The 14,807-nt window shown below is 44.5% G+C and overlaps 1 protein-coding gene across 3 annotated transcripts in view; it reads right to left on the bottom strand.

Annotated features, from left to right (window-relative positions):
- DENND2B (DENN domain containing 2B) overlaps positions 1 to 14,807 on the bottom strand; it is a 314,001-nt gene that overhangs the window by 209,438 nt on the left and 89,756 nt on the right. For all 3 annotated transcript variants that reach the window (XM_068260332.1, XM_068260333.1, XM_068260334.1), the window contains one exon: positions 3,968 to 4,059. The gene's annotated coding sequence lies outside the window, so the exon portion shown is untranslated. The remainder of the gene's footprint in view (positions 1 to 3,967; positions 4,060 to 14,807) is intronic.

Raw genomic sequence — 14,807 nt, 5'->3', positions numbered from 1 at the left:
GTCACAGCTGCCAAATAGAGGGCGAGTGTGGCCATGGTCCTCATGGTGCTGGAGGAAGCCCCAGGTAAGTATAAATAGGGGCCAGTGAACCATCTCAGATCCATTTTAAATCTACTTTGTAAAAGATTAAGCACAAAGTAAAACTGTTTGATATGTAAAATAGTATTTTTTTAGAAGTAAGAGGAAATAAATAATTGTTTATCTCATCAGTTTAATTTCCCCTCGGGTTCACTTTAAGAATTTGCTAAATCATTTTTAAATAATTTATTAAAAGGGTAAAAAGACAAAAATATGTTTACACAAAAATGAGGAGGGGGAAGAGACTTAAGGTGCCCATACATTAGGCGACTTGGCGGCCCATCGACCATCCAACTTGATTATTAAAATCGAATTAGATGAAAATCATTGCTGCCAAGTGCATGCCTGACTGACAAAGCGACCAATTTCGGGACAGAAATTGGTCGCTTTGCCTATCGCGCATGCTGCAAGATGTCAGGCCGAAGTTGCTTGGTCGGGTGTGCGACGGTACAGCGGCGATTTCCGAGCGACAAGACGATGAAACCCCCACCGCAATGTATAAATGTGCCCCTGCGTGCATTTACACGTTACCTGTCCTGTTGCAGCCTCCGCGCGCTGTCCGTAATCCTCCAGGTGGCTATCCGTACGCGCTACTGGCTCATATTATCTGACGTCAGACGCTATGCACCAGTAGCATGTACAGATAGCCGCCCGGAGGTTATGGGACAAGCTGCAACAGGACAGGTAACGTATAAATGCATACGGGGGGCAGATTTATACATGGGGGGGGGGGGCAGCGGGCTCAGGCGATTCTCTGAAGATTTCATGCTGAAATTGGACGGGAATCGTCCTGTAGTGTATGGGCAGAATTGACAAGAGACAAACTTATCACTAATCAGATTTGATTAAGAGATAAATTTGTCTCTTTGTCGAATCTGTCCATAATCTTTAGGTCGATGGGTACCTTTATCCAATAATCAAGATAGCAGACAGCAAAGATAAAGTGTTTTAAGAAGAAAGAAAGTACTTAGGAGTAGGGATGGTCAATCAATACAAATTATTTCAAGTTGCTGCAGCATTATGCCAATTTTGTATGAAAATGTATGCAGCTTGGGGAAAAAATTGCATAATCCTGCATCAATTTAAAATTATTTGCACCACCCCTATCTAGGTGAACCAAGTTTCTTGGTCCAGTACAAATAAAACATTCAAGGTTGCACAGGTAAATTTATTTCTATGGTTTAGAAAGATCCTTTGGTCCCTTTAAAAATGTTGCCATATTCTTAGCCACATATGACATACTGTACATGGGGACAGTGCCAGATTTGTACTCTTTACTGCCTAAGGCCACTGTTACCAGCTACCCTCCTTCAGTATAGGTAGCCAGTTGACCCTCCCCCTCTTCCCTTCAGTACAGGTAGCCAGATGACGCCTCCCTTTCCCTCCAGTATAGGTAGCCAGCTCGCCTTCACACCGCAGCAGCCATCCAAGTCACTCATTTCTCCGCTCGTTTCCAGTGCTGAAGCTTCCTTTTCCTCTCCCTCTCCAATGCTGCCCAAATCCATATCCACCGTCCACAATGCAAACGTGCACAGAGAGCAAGGTGGCTGCTGCACAGGCGGCTAGCAGCAGAGTACTGTGGTCAAGCGCTCGCTTGCAAATGATGCACCAGTTTCGCCTGCTGCTCTGGTGCCCTTGCTGCTGTGGTGCCCTTGGCCATGGCCTAGTTGGCCTTGGCTAAATCTGGCCCTGCATGGGAAGCTAGCTGTTGAAATAACCTGGTTTGTATCCCAGACACAGGAAGCTTTCTAGTGTTTTTCCAAACATTCACAGATAGGGGTGGGCTAATCAAGTGGTGGGCTAACCTGGGTAACTACCCTTTAGTGAAAGTGCACTATTGCCGATATTCTGGTAAGATTTTCACATTTCCATGGGGGAAATATGTTACAAACATGACATCAATTGATTCAACCACTGTAAATGTGAGTATGTCACTGATAGAAGAAAAGAGAACATTAAGACCCTGTTTACACTTTAATGCATTGAGTTGAGTTGTGTCGGGTTGCATCCCATTTGTCAAATGAGACGCAACACAACGCAACTCAACTGATCGCATTAAGTGTAAATACAGCCTAAAATGAAGAATAGCTCCCTTACTTTCCATGCTTACAGAGAAAGACAAGCATCAGAAATGTTACCAATGGGCAGACACTGGAAAAGGTGGACTGTAGCTTTGTCACCATTCAATACAGAATGCAGCAAATGCAAAGTGATGGGTTTGCATTTGTCTAGCCGCTGCCTGCACAAGAGTATCCTGAGAATCATAGTTCCCTAGAAAAGTCTGAAGAGAATTTTTCAAGGTTCTTATTAAGATTATTAAAGGATGCTTCTTTGTGTCATTTTTATCTGGACTTTTTGTGCATTCTGCATCTGCATGTGTAATCAGGTTGACTATATTTATTTCATAATCAAGAGATACAAAAGACACCTTAACACTTGGCATGACCTTATGGTCTACTAACTCGGTGAAAGTACACTTCTAAATAAGGAACCAACTCTCTGGACTTTGGCTTTTTGCAGAATCTGCAGGATGTGTCATTGAGCTATCCTTTTATGACACACGTCAATCAGCCAATCATGAAGGTCTTTTATGTTTCAAAGCATTTGCTTCTCTCACCGCAGAAACTTTGCTTTAAGTTGGGGAGAACTCTAACCGACAGTTCAGTGTATGCATGTATATGTCTATGATGCACCAACTAGTGGTAAAATTGCCATGCACAGGCAGCGCACAGCAATTTTACCATTACTATCGCCAGGGGAGCACTGCCTGTTACCCCATTACCAATGCGCACATTGCTGTAATGCTCACATTTGCCCATTCTTCTGCTTCTAACTTCAAGAACTGACTACTCTGACTGTTCCCTTGTGCCCGATATATTTGACCTTTGACCGGACCCATGGTAATAAGATAATCACTGTTATAACAGCATCTGTCATTGGTTTTGATGCTGGAGCTAATCAGTGTATTTTTAGTAACATTACAAGATTTTATATTCCGTCACTAATCCTGGCAGAAGCTGTGCTCAGTATCTAAGTGAAGAAGAGATCACAGTAGGCCTGGGGGAGGCTCTTCAGTATGAGGACAATGACAGCTTGTATCATAAGGAGACAGCTATGGGCGGGGGGAAGGGAGGAGTCAATGACCTCTGTTTGCATGATTGTACTGCTGACTGCTTTGTAGCCACTGATCTGCTAAACACACCAGTTACTTTTGCACTTCTGTATATGCAAATGGAGCAGCTGATTGTAGGAAGAAATTCAGTTGTGACCCTTCCTATCTAGTAACATGATATTTTTTTTCTATCATAACTTTTCATTTTAAGACAAAGGCCTCAATTCACGGAGCATTATCAAACACTTTATCAAACGTTTGATAATTTACCTCATGGGTAAAATCTCATTTTGAATTCACTAAGGTGTTATATAGTTGTTGAACGTTTTATCGGTAAAACATTCGACAACTATATAACACCTTAGTGAATTTAAAATGAGATTTTACTCATGAGGTAAATTATCAAACGTTTGATAAAGTGTTTGATAAACGTTTGATAGTGCTCCGTGAATTGAGGCCATAATCTTTAGCGCCAGTCTACTGTAGAAGACCCAGCAGGAAACCTCAGAGAAATTCACCTACCGTGATTGGGGGGAACGCACCTTCTAAAACTTTTAGGTTTCAGATAGGTTGCAGTAAACTACGTCCACACCATTCGACCAATCACAACGCTTCATGCTTAAGAGGGTGCTGTGATTGAAGAACTGATCTCTATGAGGTTTCCTGCTGGGTCCCCTAAACTAGACTAGTGCCTAATCTTTCACCTATCTGGTAGTCCTCCTGCTGTGCTGACCCAGGAGACACAGACATGCTGCACACACTACACAACGTCCTTACCTTGATTTTGGTTCTGTAATAAATGGAATTAACAGTCACCAGGATTCTGTGGAGCTGAGCTGCTGTTCCTGGACCATTTCATCCTTCTGTCCCTGGAAAAGAAGATCAAGAGATCAGGGCTTAGTTCCTGAAGCCTGACAAACAGGAGGACAAGTTCATGTCGCACCGCTCTGTAGAAATAGCTATTGTCTGCAGACTGCTGAGATGAGAAAATTACGAGGGTCTGATTCACTAAAGCATCGTACACCACTGGATGGAACTTTTGGGGTCCTTCTGCAACAAATCTAACCTGTGTACATGTTTTCCCCAAAGTCACTTAGATATCTGGTACCCCGGATCTGTACAATGAACAGAAGTGTGAGCGCACTTTTCTCACGCTTACCTGTCCGCCAGGTGCTTTGTCATGCTGGCTAAATCGCTGTTCATCAGCTTTCCCTAGAAACAGTACACACTGCTTGGCTATACCTGAGCCACATGCCTTCAAGACACGTGTTCCCCACAGTGTGGTCCCTAATGGTGGCCATACATGGTACAATTTTTTCATCCAAACTTACCATTTCTAAGTAGTATAAAGGTAAATTAAGTGAATATACTGAAAGGATAATTTAGGCAGTTCCCTTATATTACATAGAAATGGTAAGATTGTATGAAAAAAATTGTACCATGTATGGCCACCATAAGTCTGAGCTCAAATTCTATAGATGACACTTAAAGAGGAACTGTTGTGAAAATAACTTAATGAATAAAATTACTTATTTTTTTGAAATATTAATTTATAAATTATTCAGAGTTTGCATTCCTCACTGATTTGCATTCAGAAATTTATTACAAGTGCCAACACCTTTAGTCCTGTCAGGTGCAGCTCTGCGGAATGTTTTTTTTACTGAGAGTTATGAAGCCAGTAGAAAATATACATGGTCTCCCAAATGTTCTGTGAGGAGAATTCTGCATAGCTAAATGCATATGTGATAAGAAGGCACTGGGAAATTTGGGGGCAAGGTTGAAGCTGAAGGATGGCTTACCCTGCTGCAGCAAATTCCCTGGCGGCAGTAGTTACCATTCCCCTTCTAAGGCATCGTACAGTGGGGATATGATGCAATATGGTTTCCAGCTGTTACTGGGGTCGAATTGCACTGTTTTTATTGTAATTCAGGCTCCGTCTTTTGCTGGCACCCAAATTATTCACAGAGCACCGCCATAGCCGTAGTTCACATTACAGCCTATGGTGGCGCCCAAATCTCCTTGGCAGCACGGCGCCCTCTTTACCGGACTCATAGCTAAACAGCCTAGGCTAAGTATTACTGAGAGGGCAGGGCTACCTACCTGTATACAGCAATATATAGCTATAGGAAGTGTTTCTGATGCTGAAACCAGAAAAATTACTGTAAAAAAGGGTATTCTGAATAATTCCCTACTATTTGTCAACTACAGGGCCTCTTTAATTTTCACATGTAAAATGAAAGCCTGTAGTGGTAATGAGGGCTAAATGTGGCTATGTGCAATATTAGATATCTATTAGATATCTCATGTACAGTATTGCTTAGCTGACCTTTTTCATTTGCTGTCACTTTAAGCCAATAGCAGCTAAGACAATGTATCCATCGTGAATCATAGAAGGACGATCATGTGATCAGCCGGGGAAACAATGAGGCAGTGTGTTACCAGTTACAATTTGTCTGACAACAGTCCAGAATAGATTGGCAGGAAGTCATAAGGAAACATATTCTATGCCTGTACAGAATCGTTAAATTTCCCGAAGATGCGTCACAAAGGATAACAGTAGCCAATTTCAGGGCTGTACAATGTCATGATGCTCCACAAAGTCTCCAAGGGGTGACCAAAGAGCTACACTACCAGCCTCATCGGGTGAACATTCAGGCAGCCATTGCTGACCTCCTTTTAAAATTACTCTCTGCTTATGTAATTAGATATCTCCTTTCCCAGATGTTTAATGTAAAAATCTCTTCTTATTTTTGCACCTTCAACACTACCCGTGGGCCTTCAACAGTGAACCCTTCCTATGTACAGCAAAGTCCCTGTTATCCAGAATTCAGGCAACCGGAAGTCTCAACTAACCAGCATGCCTGAGAGATAACGGGGACCTCTTTTGGGGGGCTTCCTGTGGGAGCTGGCAGTCTTTGAAATTGTTCTGGAGGCTCCAGCGTCTGGCAGTCTCTCTCTATCTCCCCGCAGGCTCCTAGCGGCTCCCGGCATCTGTGTATGGAAGTGTCACATGACCTGATGCGGGTCAGCTGACACTCTGACTTCCATGCAGTGGGGAAAGCCGCTCCGAGCCCGCGGGGAGATGCCAGATATGGCTGGGGCCTCGGTGCTGGATACTGGGGACTTTGCTGTATTGATCAATAAAACAGCCCTGCTGTCTGCTGAGGATGCTATACAAAGGACTAAAAGAGACCGACAAAAGCACTCTGACTAAAAATTAACACTGAACAGTTTTGTCTTCCTAAAATGGAAGGTATTTGCAATAATTCAGTTTTAGGTGAGCAACTGTGGTTTCCGACCATACATCACTCCCAAATATGCAAATCATCTCCTTATGCCTCTAAAAGCCAGGCACACATCCAGAACACAATAGACAAATATACGCGCGCTCTGTGTTACAACCAGGACTAATGGATATTATGTTCAAAGTAAATCAGTTCTCCAATGTCAGTGTCAGACAATAAGAGGAGGAAAGGTAACGTCCAGCGCAGCTCTCTCAGTGATGGGATTTGACAGGTGTCTGTATCAGAAAAAGGAGAGAGAAGAGAACGCCTCTATGTTGCAATACCTTTAATTCAGCTTGCAAATTGCAAAAGAAATGCATACAAGATTGCATAAATTTGCAAGCGTATCTCACACGCCTAATGTTCCACTCCTCAGACGTCAACCATGGCTAGCGGGGGACATCAACAAAGGTGCGTGAGGGTCTGGAGTCTAGGCGAACTCCCTGTGCCAGGTGATAATGACGACGCGTTTCGGCACACCAGTGTGTTTTTGGCAAGTCAGCAACCTGAATGTAAGCAGCTGCCCACAATTGATGTTATATATTTTCAGTTGCGGCGCATAACCCCGCCCACCAGCTTAGATAATTGGTTATCGCAGCCGGGCTATTTAAACCTTGCTTCCCCCTCATGACGTCACTTGATGAAGGCGTGGTACACGCTGAAACCGGTAGTGACATACAGAATGGCAACCAGCGTGACGAGTTGACGCCCCCCCCCCCCTCATCTCCTGCTCCACTGCACAACAACGAGGAATCAGGTGCAGCGATCCCAGATCTTGACCAGACCGAGGGAAGGAGAACAGAATGGCCTCTAATGCAGTAAGTACTTTTTAAATGTGCAATATATTGTGTTTGCAATGATAAGTAAATAAGGTTAATGCACCGTAGGAGCGCTTTTTATTTTTTCTTGTTTTACTCAGTGCCTGGTACCACCACCCATTTGAAGAGCAGCACCTAGTGAATATGACAAGAGGAATACCCCTCACAAATATTACAATCTGCTGTCCATCAGTAGCGCAGGATATACATTTATTTCATCTGTGTTAGGTTGATGTGCCTCTGTGAAATGTATTACCTATAGGCTCACTATATACCAGCGGCTCTGGATGCAAGCCTGGCTTTAGGGGCATAAAAAGATGATTTGCATATCCAGTAGTTGTGCATTGTGGGAAACCACAGTTTCTCACTCAAAGCTGAATTATTGCAATTACCTTCTGTATGGCGTAATTATATTCAGCAAAACTTGACAAATGATAGGAGAGCAGTAACAGTGTTCCGAGAATCAGTGAATGGCCATTTTTCATAATGCAATCATCAGAAAGAATTTCATTGGATAAGCAAGTGTTTATGATTGACAGTTGGTGTGTGTGAGTTCTAACTGGTTGACCCCCATCTGTCCAGCTGGCAGAGCACCCACGTTTAATTTTTCTTGTGTCAAATGAGGCTTTAGCAGCTTAAGTAACTGTTCTACAGGCCCCTTACACGTGTTGGTACCCAGCAAAGGCCGATATACTGTATGCGTGACGTTATATAGAAGAGAGAGGCCTCAGGGTAATTTATAAGTGTATTTAATAGGAAACAGACACGGAAACGTGACAGATAGATTATAATGACCTTCTAAACATGCATAGATATTTCCAAATCAGCGTTCCACAATCCACGCGGGGCACTTTCTCCGGGCAGTGGGGAGATGAGGCTTATACATGGAATTTCTAACATGCCAAACACATGATGCAGTGTCAGGGGGACCCCCGCCCTGTACCGAGGAGCACCATATGCCAATCCCAAGATGTGACTGGTGCGTGCCAGAACCAAATATGGTGCCACGGGGTGCACAGAGCAAAACCCAGCCACACATGGAGGCAGCAGAACACGTCATACTCGTCTCTAGACGCAGATCTGCTGTAAATGTAGAAACCAATAATTACTATTGCTAGAATGCACAGTGCGCAAATGTCTTGAAATTTCAACCACATTGTCAGAAGCAGCTGCTTAAACTGTCGAGCATAAAATCTAAAATCAATTCTTTATTTTTATCTGGTAAACAAGTAATAAGGATGCTAACCAGGCAATCCAAATGTTAAAATCACCATTACTTTTCTTGTTGATAAATGATCATTCCTCAATTTACCTGACTCTTATTTGGTACACACAAAATTTGGTACGCAAAAAGGAAGTTGCGATAGTTGTCATTTAATTGCAGCTATAGTGCACCAAGGTATTCAAGGTAGTCATAGCACGATTCAGGGAATGCATGGACGCAAACTTCAAGAGGGTTCCGTGTGGCAATGGCGGTGGTGTGGAGGAAGTGGGAAGTCTATGGAGGATACTTAGTATTATTTGATGCTGCCTCAGGTTTCCTTTAAAGAGAACCCGAGGTGTGTTTAAAGAATGTTATCTGCATACAGAGGCTGGATCTGCCTATCCAGCCCAGCCTCTGTTGCTATCCCAAACCCCACTAAGGTCCCCCTGCTCTCTGCAATCCCTCATAAATCACAGCCGTGCTGTGAGGCTATGTTTACATCTGTAGTGTCAGTCTCAGCTGCTCCCCCGCCTCCTGCATAGCTCCGGTCCCTGCCCCCGTCCCTTCCCTCCAATCAGCAGGGAGGGAAGGGATGCAGGCGGGGACTGGAGTTCTGCAGGAGGTGAGGAGAGCAGCAGACTGACACTATAGAGATAAACACAGCCAGCTCTGACAAGCTGTTTGTCAGCAGCGTGGCTGTGATTTATGAGGGATTGCAGAGTGCAGGGGGACCTTAGGGGGGTTTGGGATAGCAACAGAGGCTGGGCTGTATAGGCAGATCCAGCCTCTGTATGCAGATAATATTCTTCAAACCCACCTCGGGTTCTCTTTAAGACAGGTGAGCAACTTTTTTTCTTTCTTTTACAGACAAATAAAGATATCTGTATCTCTCTAACATTAACCTCTAGGATGCCTGTTTTCACAAAACACACAATACTCTCTTCTCTGTGACATCAGGCTGGGGCCCCTTTGCTGCGGGACAAGGCTAAAACATTCACACACAGAAGGGGGGACAAAGGTCACTGGTGCCAGGAGCAGATCAGGTACAGTAGTCAGTGGCCTCTGATCAGAACGGAAGTCCCTGACCCAGAAAACACACACAAGAGGCCGGTGAGAGGTGCTGAGCTGATAAACTCAAGTGGAACGCCAGCCCAAAGCTTTTTTGTAGTTTTCAGAGTGAACAATAAAGTGTATAAGACCTGCCCAAAATGGATAAAACTTTTTAAGGGCTGGTGCACACCGAGCGGCTTTTTGGGCGTTTTCAGATCCGCTTGCGGCTGCGGATCTGCTTGGTCAATGTATCTCAATGGGGTGGTGCACACCAGAGCGGCAGGCGTTTTGAAGAAACGAAAAATGCCTGGGTGAGGCATTTTTTGGATTGCGGATGCGTTTCTGCCTCAATGTTAAGTATAGGAAAAACGCAAACCGCTCTGAAAAACGGCACTTCAGAGCGGTTTGCCAGGCGTTTTTTGTTACAGTAGCTGTTCAGTAACAGCTTTACTGTAACAATACAGGAAATCTACTATACCAAAACCGCTAGACAAAACCGCAAAACGCTAGCTGAAACGCTACAGAAAAAGAAGAAAGAGCGTTTCAAAATCTGCTAGCATTTTGCGGATCTGCTAGCAGGTTTTGGTGTGCACCAGCCCTAAAAGCACATAAAATTTAGAAAGGAAGAGGTGGCTTACCTCAAAGATGACACTCGATATAAATAAATAATGAATGGATAACAGTAAACTGCTCTGGCATAAACAGTTTACGGTCATCAATATAATATCATCCATTCATTGTTTATTGATTATTTATTACATATTTATATATTTTTATTACATAATAACTAGTGTACAGAGCTCTAAATATGTTTACATTGATAATTTCTAGGCACAATTATTGGCAAGAGGAAGTGGGCAAGAGCCCGTGAAATGCATCGCCAGTGTCAGGGCTCATTTCCACTATAGCGAATCCGCATGCGTTGTCCGCATGCGGATTCGCACAGCCAATACAGGTGGATGGGCCTGTTTCCACTTGTGCGTTGTGCGGAGCGTTTTTGTGTGCGGGGAAAATCTGCACGGCAGAGCCGTCAGAATTCGCTCCCCGCACACCGCTAAGCAAATCACATACAATGTATCTAATAGGGAAATCGCATGCGATTTTGGCATGCGTTTTTCCCCGCGATTTCGGATGCGATTTCGCATAGGAGGTGATGTTAATTTACACAGGCAGTGACATGGTTAAAATCGCCCACCTACTACCCTATGCGAAATCGCATGCGAAATCGCTGGAAAAAACGCATGCAAAATCGCACCCGCATGCGATTTCGTCTGCGGTGATTTCCCGACGATTCCGCACCGCACAAGTGGAAATGCAGCCTTAAAGTACATCCGAGGTGAAAATAAACTGATGAGATAATCAATTGTATCTATCCTCCTTCTTCTAAAAATGACTTTTTTAGATATCCCACAGTTTTATTTTATATTTAAATCTAGTTTATACTGTTTGATTGTCTCTGCTCAATGACACATGCATTGATGTATGCCAGAGCTAAAATCTATGAACCTTTGACCAATTTTATCTATTTCCTACCCTCAGAAGCTATTTACTGACAGGAAAGTGTTTTATGGCTGAAATTCCACATCAGTGAGGGTTACACTGTAGTCTGACCCAGTTCCGACCCAGATAGAAACTGTCACTTGCATACCTGATGTTTAACTCTTTCAGGCAGATACAAAAAGAAGGAATGCAGCAGACATTTGTGTGCTTGGCACTGTACATACACATCTATCTATCTCATCATGTTACATGTCACCTCGATTGTCCTTTAACCTCTTAAGGACCACAGGCTTTACCCCCCCTTCCCCCCCTTTGTGACCAGGCTATTTTTCACAAATTAGGCCACTGCAGCTTTAAGGCCTCGATGCAGGGCCGTACAACTTAGCAAGCAAGTGATTTCCCCCCACCCACCCCCCTTTTCTTCCCACTAACAGAGCTTTTTGTTGGTGGGGTTTGATCCCCGCCAGCATGTTTATTTATTTTTTTATTTATGTTTATTTTCATCTCATCAATATTTTTTTATTTTTGTAGAAAGCCCGCCCTCTTTCCCCCTGTCAGCCAATCACCGCGATCAGCTGTCATAGACATCAGTCTATGACAGCCGATCGCTCTCCTGTCTCCCAGTAGATCACAGCGCTGTACAGTGTAAATGGACGGTGTCTAACAGTCTCCTAGTGGCGATCGCCACTGGAAGACTGATGACGGAACGGAGCTCCGTCATTCAAGCGGAGATGAACACGCATCGGCGCAATCTCCTGCAAACCCCTGCCGCAGGACTTCACGCTAATTGGCGTTGAGTGGTTCTGGGGCTACCGCTGTGTTCACGCCAGTTGGCGTGGAGCGGTCAATAATAGTTAAATAAACTTTGTCTTTAACCTAATGTCATCTTTGAAGGTAGGCCACCTCTTCCTTTTTATATTTCATGTGTTTTTCACAAAGTTTTATCCATCTTGGGTGCCTCTTATTCCCTTTGTGCTGCACACCCTCTTGTTGGAGGGACCAAAATAAAAAGCAATGAATTTCATGACGGGATTTCTTAGGGAGTCCACACACAGTGTGTACGGACCCCTGGAAACCCCGTGGAAGTGGCAAGCTTTTGCCAGGGATCGCTACACTGCCACAATAAGGCTGTATAAGGATCCCTGGCAACTTTACCTATTTTTTTAAAACATTTTTGTTGTTGTTCAGAGTGTGGGAAATAAAAATAAATAAATAACGAGGGGTCCCCCTTCCCAAACCTCTTTAACCCCTTGTCCCCCATGCAGCCTGGGATAGCCAGAATGCGGAGCGTGGGGCTTCGCATCCTGAGCTATACCAGCCTGCATGGTCCATGGTATAAGCCTTCCCCTCTCCCCCAGAGCCCTTGTCCAATCCATGGTCAAGGGGCTCTTTCCCACCTCCAGTGCCCCAAGAGTAGGTGGGGCAGCAACACCCTAGGGGATTCATGGTGGCATCTTGGGGTTCCCTTTAAGAAGGAGGGCCCCAAATGCCCACCCCTCCCCCAGAGGTATAAGTATAGGGGTACACCTATACCCATTTCCACAAAGGGTTAAATAAAAATAAAAACACAACCAGGAGAAACGTCCTTTAATATTCTTAATCAACCAGAAATAATTACCTGTACCTTTAAAAAAATGTTTCCATGTCAATATCCTTCGAAATGTCCCACGCCAATATGCTCTAATGTTGCGATCTTGATTGAAGATTTCTGCGCACCCACCGCCGCTCCCTGCACAGCTCTAGCTATACTTAGTATAGCTAGAACTCCGTCCCTCCTGCATGGCTTTTCGCTCTCCCCCCGCCCACCACACCTATCGCCCCCACACACACCAGCACCCTGGAGCACCCATAGCACTCTGATAACAGAGTGTTATGGTTACTCCAGGATGCCAGTGTGGGCGATAGTGGCAATGAGCAGAGAGAAGAGCAGGAGCCACAGAGGACAGAGCTCTAGCTATACTAAAGGGGCCCATGCACTGGTCAATTTCAGCCATCAATCGATCAATCAATTCTATAGAATCGATCGATCAGAAATTGATTCTATCAAATCTAATTGATCAATCGATTTGTGGCCGATTTTGATCTATTTGACAGGATGGAAAATATAGGTTGATCTTCTGCTGGCAGCAGATCGATGGCCCATAGAGTTGCATTGGCTCGAATGGTCCAATAATGCATTTAGATCGATTTCTAATAGATTTCCAATTGATTTAATTCTGAAATCTTTTGAAAATCTGTTCCTAGTGTATGGCACACATCAGATAGATTTCTTTCAGATTCGACTTGACAGGCATCTGACAGAAATCTGATAGTTGAATCTGCTGCAAATCTATAAGTGTATGGCCACCTTAACGGGGAACTTCAGCCTAAACAAACAAACTGTCATTAAGTTACATTAGTTATGTTAATTAAAATACATAGGTAATATAATCTCTTACCCACCAAGTTTTAGAAGAACAGGCAAATGTTTGTGATTTCATGGGAGCAGCCATCTTTTTCATGGGCCAGAAAGGTGTGCAGGACAGCACTCCAGTGATGCAGGGGACCAGCGTGCTACGGATCTACCAGTGTACCTCCTGGGTATGACAAACGACTCCTCCAAGATGATCCGGCACAGCTCTTTTATCAGAAATTGCTTTATTGGATCATAGAAAAACAGACACTAAAAGCTGCAAAGTGCCACTTTGCAGCTTTTAGTGTCTTTTTTTCTATGGTCCAATAAAGCAATTTCTGATAAAAGAGCTGTGCCGGATCATCTTGGAGGAATCTTTTTCATGGGGCAGCCATCTTTTTGGTTGAAAGGAGGTGACAGGGAGCATGAGACACAGTTCCAACTGTCCTGCGCCCTGATCACCCCTCCCAACTGCACGCTAGGCTTCAAATTTCAAATAAAAAAAAAAAATTGCACCAAAACGAGAACAACATCATCATGCTTTGCACAGCACCAGGGGAAAAATGCCCGGGCAGTTTTCTTCTGTGCAGCTAAAAATGAGGCTTGGGTAAGAAAAACAACGTTCTGATGCTGTGCAACTGTTAAAGAAACACCAAGCCTTTTCAGTGCTGCTGAGTTCATTTTTAGTCTGGAGGTTCACTTTAAGTGTAGCTAGAGCCAAAGCATCTTTAACCCCCTTGGCGGTATGAAAAATACCGCCAGGGGGAAGCGCAACAGTTTTTTTTATTTATTTTTTTTTTTTTATCATGTAGCGAGCCGAGGGCTCGCTACATGATAGCCGCTGCTCAGCGGCATCCCCCCAGCCCCGCCGATCGCCTCCGGCGATAGGCGATCAGGAAATCCCGTTCAAAGAACGGGATTTCCTGGAGGGCTTCCCCCGTCGCCATGGCGACGGGGCGGGATGACGTCACCGACGTCACTGACGTCGGGACGTCATTGGGAGTCCCGGGCCACCCCTCGGCGCTGCCTGGCACTGATTGGCCAGGCAGCGCTGGGGTCTGGAGGGGGGGGGGGGGCCCGCGCCGCAGCAGATAGCGGCGATCGCAAAGGGGCCGGCGGCGATCAGAGTGCTGGCGCAGCTAGCAAAGTGCTAGCTGCGTCCAGCAAAAAAAAAATTATTAAAATCGGCCCAGCAGGGCCTGAGCGGCACCCTCCGGCGGCTTACCCCGTGTCACACACGGGGTTACCGCTAAGGAGGTTAAGGAGACACTGAAGTCTCCTAAAAATCATCTTTTTAATAAAAAAATGTGTTTAACATCTTTGCCCTACCTAAACCACCGCATCCCCGCCGCTGAAATCTATCTAAATC

Source organism: Hyperolius riggenbachi, chromosome 11 (genome assembly GCF_040937935.1).
Source record: "Hyperolius riggenbachi isolate aHypRig1 chromosome 11, aHypRig1.pri, whole genome shotgun sequence".
NCBI lineage: Eukaryota > Metazoa > Chordata > Amphibia > Anura > Hyperoliidae > Hyperolius > Hyperolius riggenbachi.
This window is presented reverse-complemented; position numbering and strand designations above follow the sequence as displayed.